This window comes from Eumetopias jubatus, unplaced genomic scaffold (genome assembly GCF_037043125.1).
Source record: "Eumetopias jubatus isolate StellerSeaLion01/CBP00866 unplaced genomic scaffold, mEumJub1_p1.0 scaffold_6, whole genome shotgun sequence".
NCBI lineage: Eukaryota > Metazoa > Chordata > Mammalia > Carnivora > Otariidae > Eumetopias > Eumetopias jubatus.
In genome coordinates this window covers 147,569,657-147,583,884 of record NW_028274812.1, presented here as the reverse complement: position 1 = coordinate 147,583,884, position 14,228 = coordinate 147,569,657, and the positions used below count along the sequence as shown (strand labels likewise).

The 14,228-nt window shown below is 45.4% G+C and overlaps 1 long non-coding RNA gene and 1 pseudogene across 4 annotated transcripts; one reads left to right on the top strand and one right to left on the bottom strand.

The window, feature by feature from the left end:
* The first annotated feature begins 1,576 nt into the window (after positions 1–1,576).
* LOC114199805 (uncharacterized) lies at positions 1,577–13,538 on the top strand. 4 transcript variants are annotated; one of them, XR_003607352.2, is made up of 4 exons: positions 1,577–1,837; positions 2,208–2,476; positions 3,981–4,926; positions 10,269–13,538. It is a non-coding gene; the product is annotated as an uncharacterized LOC114199805 (long non-coding RNA). The 4 variants fall into 4 exon arrangements; XR_003607348.2 differs by lacking the exon at positions 2,208–2,476; XR_003607351.2 differs by lacking the exon at positions 2,208–2,476 and having other exon boundaries at positions 1,577–1,913.
* Positions 6,052–6,665, bottom strand: LOC148164215 (large ribosomal subunit protein uL4 pseudogene; annotated as a pseudogene).
* Positions 13,539–14,228: the final 690 nt, after the last annotated feature.

The following is a 14,228-nucleotide window of genomic DNA, read 5'->3' as shown; positions in this document are numbered from 1 at the left end:
ACATAAAAAGGACTCAGACAGGCAAAATTACACGTTAAAACTGGATTAGACCAACAAATGGTGACCAAAGAGAAGGAAAAATAAAAAGATGCAGAGACACCGTTACCAAGATATGTGCTTTATCTGTATAACAGCTGTTACTAGAGCTCGCTCTGTCTCTCAGTCCACGTGTCTCAGCAGTGAAAACAGTCCTACTGCTCTTCACTCCTCGCCCATTTCAGTGCTTTACATAAAAAGAAGGAGAAGAGCACAGTGTATAGAATCACTGATTTTTGTTTTCAGGCTCTGTGGAGCCACACCCAGTTTTCCATGTGAACGTCTCTGCTCTATGATGAAGCCACTATTTCTGAATATATACCTGTGTTAGAATCACCTGCGCTGTTTGAACGCCAGTTTCCTGGGCACTACCCCGGACTGGCTGAATGTTTCTGAGAGCAGGATCTGGGAGTCTGCATTTTAGCTAGCTTATCAGTGGTTCTCAGACATAAGGTAACTATATATAAATTATTGCCCAATCTGGGACATTTGAGAATGAAAGGGATTGGTATTAATAATTACACTCAGACAAGAGGTAAGACAGGATGGGTGGTTTTCCCAGTTTGGACATTTCCAGCCGAGGAGATGGAAGATGAGATAGAATCAGAAAGAATACAATGTGCTCCTGAAAGCTAAGGCAGAACATCTATGAAGGGGGCTGTGGGAGATGGAGGTGTAGCCACCACCCTCCTGGTTTGAAGTAGCTCCTGTTAACACATCCACTGGATTAGGTAAGAAAGGGTGGGTAAGCCTACAAAACCGCATTCCCCTTAAGAGGATCCCCCGAAACAACAACGGTAAGAACACTGTTGAGACAGCCAGTGCCCGCATGTGAGCCTGTCGAGGTCGTGGTTTAGCAGACAAGATGGGTCGGCTCCCGGAGGCGGAAGGAGCATCTCCGTGTATAGCATGAACTGGTGTAAGCGGTGGAGCAAAGCGTGGTCCCGGGCGTCAGGAGAGAACTTGCCGGAATCGGGCCGACGGTGAGCCCTCCTAAGCAGCTGGGATGCGGGGCCCAGACCCGTGTGCTCGGCCGGACCGCCGCAGCCGGCCCCGCCCCCGCGCCCGCAGCCCTGCGTCCCTCCGCCTTCTGCGGTCCGGCCCGGCGGGGATCTGGTTCCCTTGCTCCGAAGGACAGGGCTTGGGGCGGCGGAGGGCAAGCCCGCGGGCCGCTGTGCTCAGGGCGCTGCTCGTTACTCTCCGCCCCTGCGGGCCCAGTGGACAGTGGGATCCGCACGAGGGGGCTCTGCAGGGACCGGAGAACGGAGGGCATCGCAGCGTTCCGTGAGAGCGGACAGGTGTCCTCGGGGGCTGGAGAGCTGGGGGCCCCGGCGGAGTGGGGCCCCGCCCGGCGGACCGCCCGCCTGAGGCATTCACGGGCCGCGGGGCTCGCGAGGGTCGGCGGGAGGTGGGAGCCGAGCCACCACCGAGACGACGGGGCCTCTAGGCTTCCTAGAGAGGCGGCGAGGAGGCGCGCCCGGGCGTCGTGACGTACTTCCGGGCTGCCGTCGCGGGGTTGGACGGGAGCCGGGCGCCCGCTGCGCGGGCAGCTCCAGCGCTGGGCTCGGCTGTTCTCCCTGCGTGGGTCCCCGGGCTGCGGGCGGCCCCGTGTCGGCGCTCGCGGGGGTTAGCGGACGCGGCCTTCTGTTCCCTGCGCGGGTCTCCTAGGGTAACGGCCACGGTCTGGCCCCTAAAATAGGGTCACGTGCCGCGCAGAGACTGTCGCGGAACAGGGGGAAGTGCCGCGTGAGTTCAGTGGCGAGGACGAGAGTTGGCGCGTCCGTCAAGTACACGCAGACCGGTGCGTGGATGTGCGGGCCCTAGGGCTCAGACCGGGGGTAGCCCGCTCGAGGCGGCACTCTTCGCCTTACCGTGCGGTGAGGAGACGCGTAACTTGCGGTCCAGCGGCAGCCCCTGCGCGGGGCAGCCTTCAGGTCCGAGGGCCCTCGGAGGTGGGGGTGGCGAGCTGGGGTCACGTCCCTGCGGAGGCGGTAGGAGACGGCACGAGCGGGGAGCCATGGCTCCCCTACACACGTGGGTGTGCTGTCGCCGGGGCCAGAGGAAGAGCGCCAGTGACTGCAACGTTCCGGGAACTTAGACGTTAAAAGGCCGTGTGCTGCTCCATTTTCAGTGTCAGCCCATAAAATGTCTGTATGCACACTGCCTTGCAGAGGGACCCGGCCAAGGGCTTCCGCTGTCCTGCTCGGCCGCCGCGGTAGCTGAGTTCAGCGACGAGCTAGCGCCCGGGGACCTGCGGCATCGCACCGTAGACGCGAAGGGCTCCTCTACAGAGAGGGCTACCTGTCTTTAAGCAGGGGAGTAGTGTAATCCTACTAGGCTTCTAGAAATATTCTAGGAGAAAGGGTAAATGAATTGGAAGGGGGCAAGACTGGAAGCAAGAGAGAAGAGACGTGCGGTCGTCCTAGAAAGAACCAGTACTGTAAGTTGGTGAAAGTAAAGTGGTGGCTATGGAAGTGAAGAGATGTGGAATAGAATTATGTGGAAAAGGTGGATTTAACTAGACTTGAAGACCAAAGATTGAAAAGTGCGGAGCACACTGTGTAGCATATACTTAGTACTACAAGCTTTTTTTTTTTAACATTTGGTTTTTATTTGACGGAGAGAGACAGCGAGAGAGGGAACACAAGCAGGGGGAGCGGGAGAGGGAGAAGCAGGCTTCCCGCCGAGCAGGGAGCCTGATGCAGGGCTCGATCCCAGGGCCCCGGGATCATGACCTGAGCCGGAGGCAGACGCCCAACGACTGAGCCACCCAGGCACCCCAGTGCTACAAGCTTTTTAAAAAAAATACAGTCAGGGCTGGGCCCCTGGGTGGCTCAGTTGGTTGAGACTTTGAGGATCTGACTCTTGATCTTGGCTCAGGTCATAATCCCAGGGTCCTGGGATCGAGACCCGCATCAGGCTCCTCCTACACAGGGAAGCCTGCTTCTCCCTCTCCCACTCTCCCTGCTTGTGTTCCCTCTCTTGCTTTGTCTCTGTTAAATAAATAAATAAAATCTTAACAAACAAACAAACACCTGACCTAAGATCAAGAGTTGGATGCTTAACCGACTGAGCCACCCAGGTGCCCCACAAATGTGCTGTTTTAAAAGAAATGGGTTAAAAAAAAGAAATGGGTAATTCTGGAGGAGGCATTGATTATGAGAGGAAAATGAGTTAATTTTTGGTGGTGTTGAGATACACCATTGGGCTATAATGGTCTGGAGTTCCAAAGCAAGACTGGAGTAAGAGAATCAGATTTAGGAGTTCTTAGGTGACAACATTTCAGGTCTCATACTACTGAATAGACAAGGTTGCCCAGAATGAATGTGGAATGAGAAGAAGGCTGGGTCTCAACTTAGGGTAACCAGACATTTCTTGGCAAGCTGAAGAAGAGCCATAAAGTAGACTTAAGAATGAGCTATTTGACAAGCCCTTATATAATACTGAGTGCCAGGCATTGGTCTAAGCACTTTACAGAAACCAACTCATGGAAAACAGCCAGAGGATTATAGTTCTTATAAGATTGGGAGTGGCTAGCAGTGTTAGGTGCTGCAGGGGCATCTGGTAAGCAAAGGACTGAAAAATACTCCCTGGGTTTGTGTACAAAGCAGGCCTTGGTTAATTGACTTGGGCCCCCTGACTCAAATGTGGGACACATTTGATTGACACACACACTGTTCTTTTCTGAAACTAAAGATGCCTTTGAAAGTATCTAGCAGCTGATTTGTAAATATAACTGACTAAATCTGTGACATGCAATTTAAGCAAGCAAAGCTGTTTGCATTTTCTTCATTATCTGAATATTTCACATTATCTGAACATGTCACTGAAGTTTCTAGATCTAAAAGTCACTAGTATTGTTCTTTAATCCTAAAGTAACTGAATTGTCTTTAATTTTCTGACATTATTCTAATAACATTTTGTGCTTGTTTTATCTTTTACAGAGCATCTTTACCTTCAAATCATTGGCCAGATGACAGCGATTCACTCTGACTAAATATGTTCCTAGTTTGGAGTTGATCTAACAGTGATGTGTTATGTGTTATCATGAGCCTTAAGCTCCCCCTACTGTCGTAGTGAGCCAGTCTTCTGAGCTGTTTTGCCCAGGAATGGATTCAGTCCAGCCCTTTCGGGCTGCAGAACAGAAGGAATGTCAACTAGTTACAGAATCTAGCCTGCACAGAAATGGTGCTTCTGACAGGAGTCCTTCAGACAAAACTTAAGGCAGTTCTGGGAGGATTCCCTCGGGCCTCAGAAGTCCAGCTCCGGGAGCTCCGCCGTCAGTGGCTGCGGCCTGAGACGCACAGCAAGGAGCAGATCGTGGAGCTGCTGGTGCTGGAGCAGTTCCTGACCATCCTGCCCGAGGAGCTGCAGGCCTGGGTGCGGGAGCAGCCCAGAGTATAGGGAGGACACGGTTCCTGGACTGGGAGGGCTTGTCGAGGAAGCTGGATAATCCCCAAGGACAGGTGAGATAAGGAAGAAATGATCTGTCATCAGAAGGCAGGTGTTGTCTCCAGAGAGCGATAAGAGAGGCGAGATCTCCTCCCACACGTAGTGAGGGAAATGGCCAAGATGCACTGGCAGAGTGCGTCCCCTCCCGATATTCTATGTGCTTTAATTCCCCGTCCTTGCAGGTCAAGGGAAAGTGCTTTCTGTCCAGCTTTTCTATGTTCCCCATTAATATTGGGATCGAAGCTCTAGAACTCTCCGCATATATCACCCTGGTCAAATTGATCCCATTGTCCCTGGATCCTAGTTCTACAGGGACAGGAAGGGCCCCAGGGGCAGAAGCTTTATATGGCAGCAGCAGAGGACGCACGGGGTCCAGCTCCGGCCAGAACGGGTTAGCTCAATGCTGAACCTTGGGAGCTGCCTCCATTCAGGAGAAAGGTGAGATCCCACCGGGGGAAAAGATAGGAAATGTCTTCTTGTGTTTTTCCAGATGAACCTCATCACTAAATTTTTTGCCTACCTTTCCCTTGATCTTTTGTTCCACCTTTAACCTGTTCCTCTAAGCACATCATTTTAACCTTGTGATTCTTCCTTCACTTCTTTGCACTAAAACTGTTGAAAATCCTTCTCCTATTGAATGGTTCAGTTTCTCTATTCTAACTCAATACTACCAACTTCCGTGACCCTGACTTCTTATCCCAGAGGCAGGAAAACATTCTTCTACATTGAAACCAATGGAAAATGATACAAAAGCCACGTGCAATAGAGAAAATTTTAAATGTGCGTTTAAAAAAAATTAGTGTAGGAAACAAAATTTACAATTTTTATGTGCTTGTTGGAGAAGCACATGTATATGCCCAAATATAATCATACTGAACTTATCAACTGCCACTACTCTTAAATTCCATATTATGTTCTGGACACATTTCCAAGAGTTACATGTAATGCATACATATAGCTGACGTAGGTTTCATTGTATGGGTATCAGATTATTTTTTTTTACCTTTATTCGGGTCTTTATTCAAAATCAGCTGTCCAAAATGATTCAACCTTTATGGAACAAACAAATTCAAGCTTATGCAGCAGGCTTCTTGTCTTCCTTGGTGGGTTTCTTTCCTACAGGCTTCTTCTCAGCTGCTGGTTTCTTGGTATCTGCAGCCTTTTTACCACCAAAGGTTTCTTCTGCTTCTGAACACCAGTAGCCTTCTTTCCTTTCTTCCATACCATGGGCTTCTTGCCTGGAACCACCTTCTCATCTGATTTGGCTTCTGAGGCTGCTGCCGCTTTATCCATCTGGAGCTTGTGATTCTTGGCCTGGTGAAGAATGGTGTTCTAGCACATGATCTTTGCACACAGGTTTAGCTTCAACGTGATTCTCAGGTTTTTCAGTGGATTCCAGACTTTAAGTTTCTCTCTCTTCCTTCCTTCCTTCCTTTTCTTTTCTTTTCTTTCTTTCAGATTTGTTTGAGAGAGAGAGGGAGAGTGGGGGTGGGGGGGTGGATGGGCAGAGGGAGAGAATCTTCAAGCTGACTCCCTGCCGAGTGCAGAGCCCAACACAGGGCTTCATCCCAGGACCCTGAGATCATGCCCTGAGCCCATATCAGGAGTCGGCTGCTTAACCGACTGAGCCACCCAGACGCCCCAGGCTTCAAGTTTCTTAAGAGACAAAACAGCCTCCTTGGTCTTCTTATAGCCTCAACTAACTTTATCTTCAACCAACAAAGGAAGTTCAGGAACTCCTGCAGTGCAAGAATCTATAGACATGGCCAGCATTGGAAAGGCTCATGCAGCCAGGACAGAGCAGAGGGAATATCGCTTCTGTGTTGTTTTGGTTGGTACAAATGTGCAGTCCCCATGACACGTATTCGCAAAAGCACCCTGGCCACAACGGCAAGTCCCATCATCTTGTACTCTGGGAATTTGAGCCACGGCTTGGCCAGTACCCCAAGACTCAGCACTGGTTTGATGACCTGCTAATTCACTGACAGCATAGTCATCTGTTGTTTTTGCACAAGTTGGTGTGAACAGAGTTCACAGTATCAGGTCGAATGGGAGCCTTGAACACAAGCAAAGTCACATTTTTGCCAGATGACTCCCCCTTTTCACAGTACATGGATATCAGTGGACGAGCACACACCATGGGGGTGGAGAGGAGAGGGCCACGCTTCTCTCAACCTGGTGGCTCCTACAGAAAAAGCTCAAATTATCTTTTAACTAGGAGGGTTTGTAAGTTGCTTCTTTTTTCTTTTTTTTACATACTACCAACTAAAAGCCACAAACTCATCTTTTTTTACTTTTTATTCTGAAAAAGTACAAATCTATATAAAAGAATTGTGTAATGAATCTCCATGAACCTGCCACCCAGTTTCAACATTATCAAATCATGACTATGTTGTCTCATAACTCTTACTCATTTCCATGTTTTTTCCGTATAATTTTGAAGTATGTCTCAGATATAATCTTTCAAATGTAAATATTTCAATATGTAGCTCAAAAGATGAATTCTTAGAGGCATGACTAAAAGACAGGAATTTCTTTAATGTAACCATAATAGTATTATCACACCTAAAAAAATTGTACCAAATTTCCAGTTGTCTCAAAGATGTTATGAATTTTTAAATTTCTTTTGTTTTAGCTTGTTTGTTTGAATTGGGATCCCAAGAAAAAAACACATTTTGACCCATTGATATATCTCTTAAGTTTCTCCTAATATATAGACCCCTCTTCCTTTTTATCTCCCCACTTGCAGTTAACTAAAAACATCAGGTTAGGGGGCGCTTGGGTGGCTCAGATGGTTGAGCATCTGCCTTTGGCTCAGGTCGTGATCTCCAGGTCCTGGGATAGAGCCCTGTTGGTCTCCCAGCTTGGCGAGGAGCCTGCTTCTCCCTCTCCCTCTGCTGCTCCCCCTGCTTGTGCTCTGTCTCTCTCTCTCTAAAATGAATAAATTAAAAATCTTCAAAACAAAACAAGGGGTGCCTGATGGCTCAGTCGTTAAGCATCTGCCTTCAGCTCAGGTCATGATCCCGGGATCCTGGGATCAAGCCCCACATCGGGCTCCCTGCTCAGTGGGGAGCCTGCTTCTCCCTCTCCCTCTCCCCGTTTGTTGTGTTCTCTCTCTTGCTGTATCTCTCTCTGCCAAATAAAATCTTAAAAAAAGACAAAACATCAGGTTGGGGACACCCAGCTGGCTCAGTCAGAGGAGTGTGCGACTCGATCTTAGGGTCATGAGTTCAAGCCACACCTTTTGGGTAGAGATTATTTATTTATTTATTTTTTAAAGATTTTATTTATTTCAGAGAGAGAGAGAATGAGAGACAAAGAGCACGAGAGGGCAGAGGGTCAGAGGGAGAAGCAGACTCCCTGCCGAGCAGGGAGCCCGATGCGGGACTCGATCCCGGGACTCCAGGATCATGACCTGAGCCGAAGGCAGTCGCTCAACCAACTGAGCCACCCAGGCACCCTGGGTAGAGATTACTTTAAATAAATAATTTTAGAAAAAACTAAACACACCAGGCTATTTCTCAGATAGAGTCCCATAGTGAGAACTTTGCCATCTGCATCTAGTTCTGTAGTTTAATGTCTTCTGTTCTATCCATTTTCTATAAATTGCAGTAAACTGGGGGCTTGATCAAAACCAAGTTTAAGGTTTGGGAACAAGATAAGTTTAACTTGGCAAGGTGGTGTGTTCTATCAGGAGTTTACAACATCTGGTTGTCTCTTTCTTCGTGATGTTAGCAGCTCTTGATCCTCAGTACCTACGTACATGACTCCATTAGCGGTTCCAGAATGTTGGTATATTCTTATTTTGTCATTCCTCATTTAACAAAGCTAGAATATTTATATAAAGAGATACTTCCCCTGTCTTCCTACTTGGTTACCCAGTGGTTCTTATAGAAGAAGCAAGGTAATTGATTAACTCCCTCCCCACTACCTATTTTTTTTATTTTTTTAAAGATTTTATTTATTTGACAGAGCACACAAGCGGGGTGGAGGGGCAGAGGGAAAGGGAAGAGCAGACTCCCCACTGACCAGAGAGCCCAATGTGGGACTTGATCCCAGAACCCTGGGATCATGACCTAAGCCGGAGGCAGAGGCTTAACTGACTGAGCCACCCAGGTTCCCTTCCCACTACCTGTTTTTAAAAATCAGTTTCAAAATGAATTCATTTTGCTGTCATTCTCTAAAACAGTGGCCAGTTGTTATTATTAATAATAGTATCATTTAGAACTTGTGGATTTAGGGACACCTGGGTGGCTCAGTTGGTTAAGCGTCTGCCTTCAGCTCAGGTCATGATCGCAGGGTCCTGGGATCGAGTCCCACATTGGGCTCCTTGCTGAGCAAGGAGCCTGTTTCTCCCTCTGCCTGCCTCTGTCTCTGTCTCTGTCTCGTTGATAAATAAATAAAAATCTTAAAAAAAAAAAAAACTCGTGGATTTAAACATATTTCGTATTTTTCAATCCATTGTACTTAAGTATTGTTATTGAAGCTCATTTGTCTCATCTTTGGGCAGTAGGAGCCTGTTGAGTTTGACTCCTCTGTTTATGACACGAGTCTAGGCATTTTAATAGCTTTCTTGCTGTCTGGTATAACAAGAGGTACAGACTCATCTTCCGATTCCTTCCCACTCTTGGGATCAGTCATTTTTCCAAGGCCCCTTGATTCTGTTTAGTGGGAAACAGTATTTCAAGACCAAAAATAAGGTACTAGGAGTGTTCATGGCTTTATTGGACATTGTTCCTAGGCCTTGTCAGTGCTCAAAGCTAGGAAAAATTTAAGATAGACTATGTATTGTGAATTCATATTGATAGTTCCAATTCAAATTGAGTATTTCAGGGTCTTAATCTGTCTTTCATCTGTATCTCCTTTTGGAGAATTCTCAAAGACACCAGGAATAATAGAGTACCAAATACTCATTTGCTTTATCCCACAATATATACACAATAACCTCAATAAAAATATTAGCACTACCATCAACAAGTATGATTATTATAAACAGCTTCATGGTTGTGCCTGTGTTTTCCCATTCTTTTTGTTCTTAAGTTATAGATCTTTGGGTAATACAAAAAAATTACTGTTCTAAGGACATTGGAAATAATTCCTCTTTTCTGTGCTTATGTCACCAACAGGTACACATTTAAATTCAGTTTGTTTCATTACTTGTTCAATGTTTAGGGACTGATTTTTTATTTTATTTTATATTAAAATGTTTATTTTTTAAAATTATATAAAGTATAAAATTTTACATATTAAATTTGTAAAATGTTTTCAAGGAAGTTCTCTTCCTGTTGCACCCTTCTGTTCCCTCTCTTCCCCATAGATAATCCTTTCTTGCTCTTTACTTCTGTGGTTTATTCTTTTATTGTGTTTATCACAGGCACATATATACATACATACCCCTTGCTTTAAAAAATAACACAGTATAATTTAAGTCATAAACTGAATACACACCTGTGTTACATAAAACATTTTGTTTTCTTTCCTTTAGCATGTACTTTTTTTTTTTAAGATTTTATTTATTTATTTGAGAGAGAGCAAGATTGAGGGCGCACAAGCAGGGGGAGGGGCAGAGGGAGCAGCAGAAGCAGGCTCCCCGACAACATGGGGCTCGATCCCGGGACCCTGAGATCTTGGCCCGAGCTGAAGGCAGACGCTGAACCAATTGAGCCACCCAGGCGCCCCTAGCATGTACTTTTAATGAGTGCTTGTTCAATAAACAAGTAATCGAGTAAGGTGTGTGTGAGTAGGTGAATCATGCTGAAATGTTCAGTCTCCTCTTTCAGATGATTTGGTTGAAATGGAGAATGAGAAGATGCTTCCAAAGTAGAAGACATCTGAAGAAATAACATGCCAACAGGGACACATTGTCAGATTAGATGGAGGTGTTGCTCAGTGCTTTCGTTACATAAAAGTCCAGAAATACCAGGGAAGACTAGAAGGATACCTATGATGGCGTAAGTGTGATGAATGCGGAATGAGTTTCACTCAGAGCTCCATCCGAGCTACACACTGAGGAGAAACTCTATGAATGTGATGAGCGTGGAAGAGCTTTTAGTCCAGAGTGCAGGCTTCACTGAAGATAAGAGAGTTCACGCAATTTGACTCACAGATGTGGAGGATATGGGACAATATGCAAACTGGACTAGTTCATCACAGAGAAGCCATCTTGGAGAGAGACCCTGTAATAGAAGTGACAGGTAAAGCCTTGGAGAGTGGTCAGCTCTTAACCAGCACCAGAGACTTCACACCAGCGAGAAGTGTTACCATCCGAACAAGTGTGGAAGAGCTAATAGAACACAGAGCTTTTCCACTGTGTCAGAATCTGTGTTGGAGAAAAACTCTTAGTGTAATTGTAGTAAAAATTTTCCTGGACATTTTATTCCTTATTCAGTATCAGAAAAGTCACTCGAGAGAGAATGTGGGAAGTTGATAAATATGGATGGAAAGGCTGTGAACAGTAGCATCTAACACTAAAAACTTTTAAGTGTCCAGCATCTGAGACTGGCAAGGCAGAATCTCTCTTCATTCCAGACCTGTAGGTGGTCTTTGATGGGAACTGGCCCTTCAGAATGTCCCTCCAAACCTGGTCAGATTCAATAGAGCAAGCCAGTTACTTTTTCCTTAACAGCCTCATCAAACAAGCTACATTATTTTAGTGATTCAAAGGGCTGCCTATGGTCCACCACTTCAGATTTCCAGATGTTTTATTAGTTGTTCCTAAATACAGTTCTTACAAAAGCTTGGACTATTTAATTTTTTTTTTTAGTGAAAACTTAAGTTGTGTATAAAATACAAATAGCAATATTACTAGATGGTTAATGTATTTTAAAATGTTGCTGCAGTGATTTGTCAAGTCAAAAAAAACTTGTTCAGCATCTTTTTAGTGACAACATGGTGGATCCTTGGGCCTTCCGTTCCTATCTAAGTTATGATGTGTGACACATAGCCCCCAGCCAAGACCCCAAACAAGAAAGATGCATCTTTTTTTTTTTTAAATAGAGGTGTGTTAATTTGCATTAGGAAAACAAACAGATCCAAGTTAGTCTTCATGGGAGAATAAGCAAACTCAAATGCCCAGGGGACAGGCAGGTAATATAAATAAATAAAGCCATCCTAGAGTCAAAAACAAGTTAAAACTAAAACCATTATTTTATTTACATTGCATTAAGTTCAGGGAAATTGACAAGATTCTCTTTATTGATTTTGAGTTCTGCACGAGAAAGGTGATCAAGTTAATTGTTCATTGCAACCACCGTAAACATAATGATCTCTTCATACTTTTGAGTATAGTACAGTTGACCCTTGAACAACATGGGGGTTGGGGCACTGACCCCCTTCACAGTAAAAAATCTGAGTATAACTTGACTTAACCACTGATAGCGTACTGTTGACCAGAGACTTACTGATAATATAAACAGTTGATTAGCACATATTCTGTATGTTATATGCATCATATACCGTATATAAAGAACAAATTTTTTTATGATTTTTTTTTTTTAAGTAATCTCTACCCCCAATGTTGGGCTGGAACTCAACGACCCCACGATCAAGAGTCACATGCTCCACTGAACAAGCCAGCCAGGGGCCCCAAGAAAATGTAAAGAAAATCATAAGAAAATACATTTACAGGGGGCCCCCAGGTGGCTCAGTCGGTTAAGCCTCAGACTCTTGATTTCAGCCCAGGTCATGATCTCAGGGTCATGGGATTGAGCCCTGGGAAGGGCCGCGCTCAGTGTGGAGTCTGCTTGTCCCTCTCCCTCTGCTCCTCCCCCACTTGCTTGCTCCCTCCCTCTCTCTCAAGGAAATAAAATCTTTAAAAAAAAAAAAGGAAAATACATTTATGGTACTGTGTACTGTATGAGAAAAAGTCCAAGTATAAGTGACTTGCATAATTCAAGCCCTTTGTTGTTCAAGAAGCCAATGTATTCAGTAGTTCATCAGTTAAGATACAAATTGATTGTATAAAAAAAAAACAGCTGGTTGTGGACCTGGGGAACTCAGAAACATTAGGCATTTTACCTTTTAAATAACATTTTGTAGAACTATTTGTCAAAGTATTTGAGTTGCTCAGAGCCAAACCCCTGGGACTCTTTTTAAGGGTTCCCCCCCCGCCCCGCAACTTTCCTTACAGCTCTCATTGCCTTGGAATTGGTTCTATAAACAGCCTTTGTCTCCTCTCCACCTTTGGTGGGGGGCTGAGGGGCAGTCTGGCTGAGACACTCATGCCCTGGGAAGGTGGCCACCTTGCCAGGGAATTGCCAGAATTTCGTTGCTAACCCACCAGTTTCTTGTCCTTTTGGGGAGGTCAAGGTCAGGCCCCAACTTGGCTTGAAGGGACATTTTCAGAATTTTCTTCCTGTTACTGGGTTGTCACTGCCTCTCATAGTTCCCTAATAAAGTCCTCAACTTAAAGATGTAGCATGTCCTCAATACCTTTTTCTGGTTTGAAGTCAAGAAATCAATTACAAATTTAAAATTCCTTGTAGACTATACCATCTAATCTAAGGAAATTTAATATCCTCAGGAAATAGTCTGACCACGCTGTTATAATAACATACTGGATGCATAAAAAGTTACCCAAAAACTGCCTTAGAATAAACATCCATCCCATGATGTTTTGGGCCAGGAATTTGGGGAGGGCTCAGCTGCAAGGTTTTTCCATTTCATGTGGCATCTTCTAGTGACACTTGGTGGTATTCATCTGGCAGCTGGGTTTGCCTGAAAAATCCAAGACAGCTGCACTGCCATGCCCAGTGCCTTGGGGCAAGGACAGCTAGAAGGGTGGGCTCAGGGCCTCGTTATAAGATCTTTCCAGCAGGGCAGTCAGCCTGTTCCTGTGATGGCTCAGGACTCCAAGAGCAACTGTTCAAAAACACAAAAAGTGAAAGCTGCTGCTCTCTAAAGGCTCAGGCTGGGAAACTCAAACAGCATCACTTTTGCTGTATTTTATCAGAGCAGTCATCAAACCCACTTAGACTCAAAGGGAAATGACCTAGACCTCCACCTCCTAAGGGAAAAATGCTGAAGAATTTGTAGCCATCTTTAATTTTCCAAAACACCCTTGTCCATCCAGATTTAAAGCCTGGGGGATAAATAATAATAAAGTTTTTTGGATTCTCTTTTCCTAAATTATTGTTCAACTTTTTTCTCCTTTCTTGCCTCCTTTACAACTTCTCTAAATACACCCAACATGATTATGAGCTAATCCAGTGTATATATAGGTTTATTTTTTAAACACAAAGTAACTGATCTTCTGAATTAGTTTCACCATGTCTTTCTTGAGTCCTGGATCTCAAAGTCTGCTTTTTCCCCCCTCTTTTGATTTTAGAAGTACTTAGAAGGATTATCAAATATCTCAAGAATCATTTCTCTTTTTTAAATGTTGGGAGTTACCTGGCTTATAAAATGGCCAAATGTTATCAATGAGTTTGGACGAAAAGTATGAGAAATGAGTTTTTTGGAGATCCCTTTTTACCTTTGGCGTCTGTTCCGCACCCCTACATCCCTGAGTTTCCCCCGCGTGCACGACGCGGAACGCTGTCCCTGGGCCTGCCCTGTGTCTCGCGCGCTCAGGGCTCGGAGGCTCTTCTGCGGCTGCATCGCACCTGTGACCGAGGCGGACTGCTTCGCCTTGGCCCCTTGTTCTGGTGCTGGCTGACTCCTTCAGCGTCAGCCTCCTGCAGGAAGCCGCGCGTCGTAGGGCCGTCATTACCCGAAGACATTACAGAAAGGAAAACTACGGG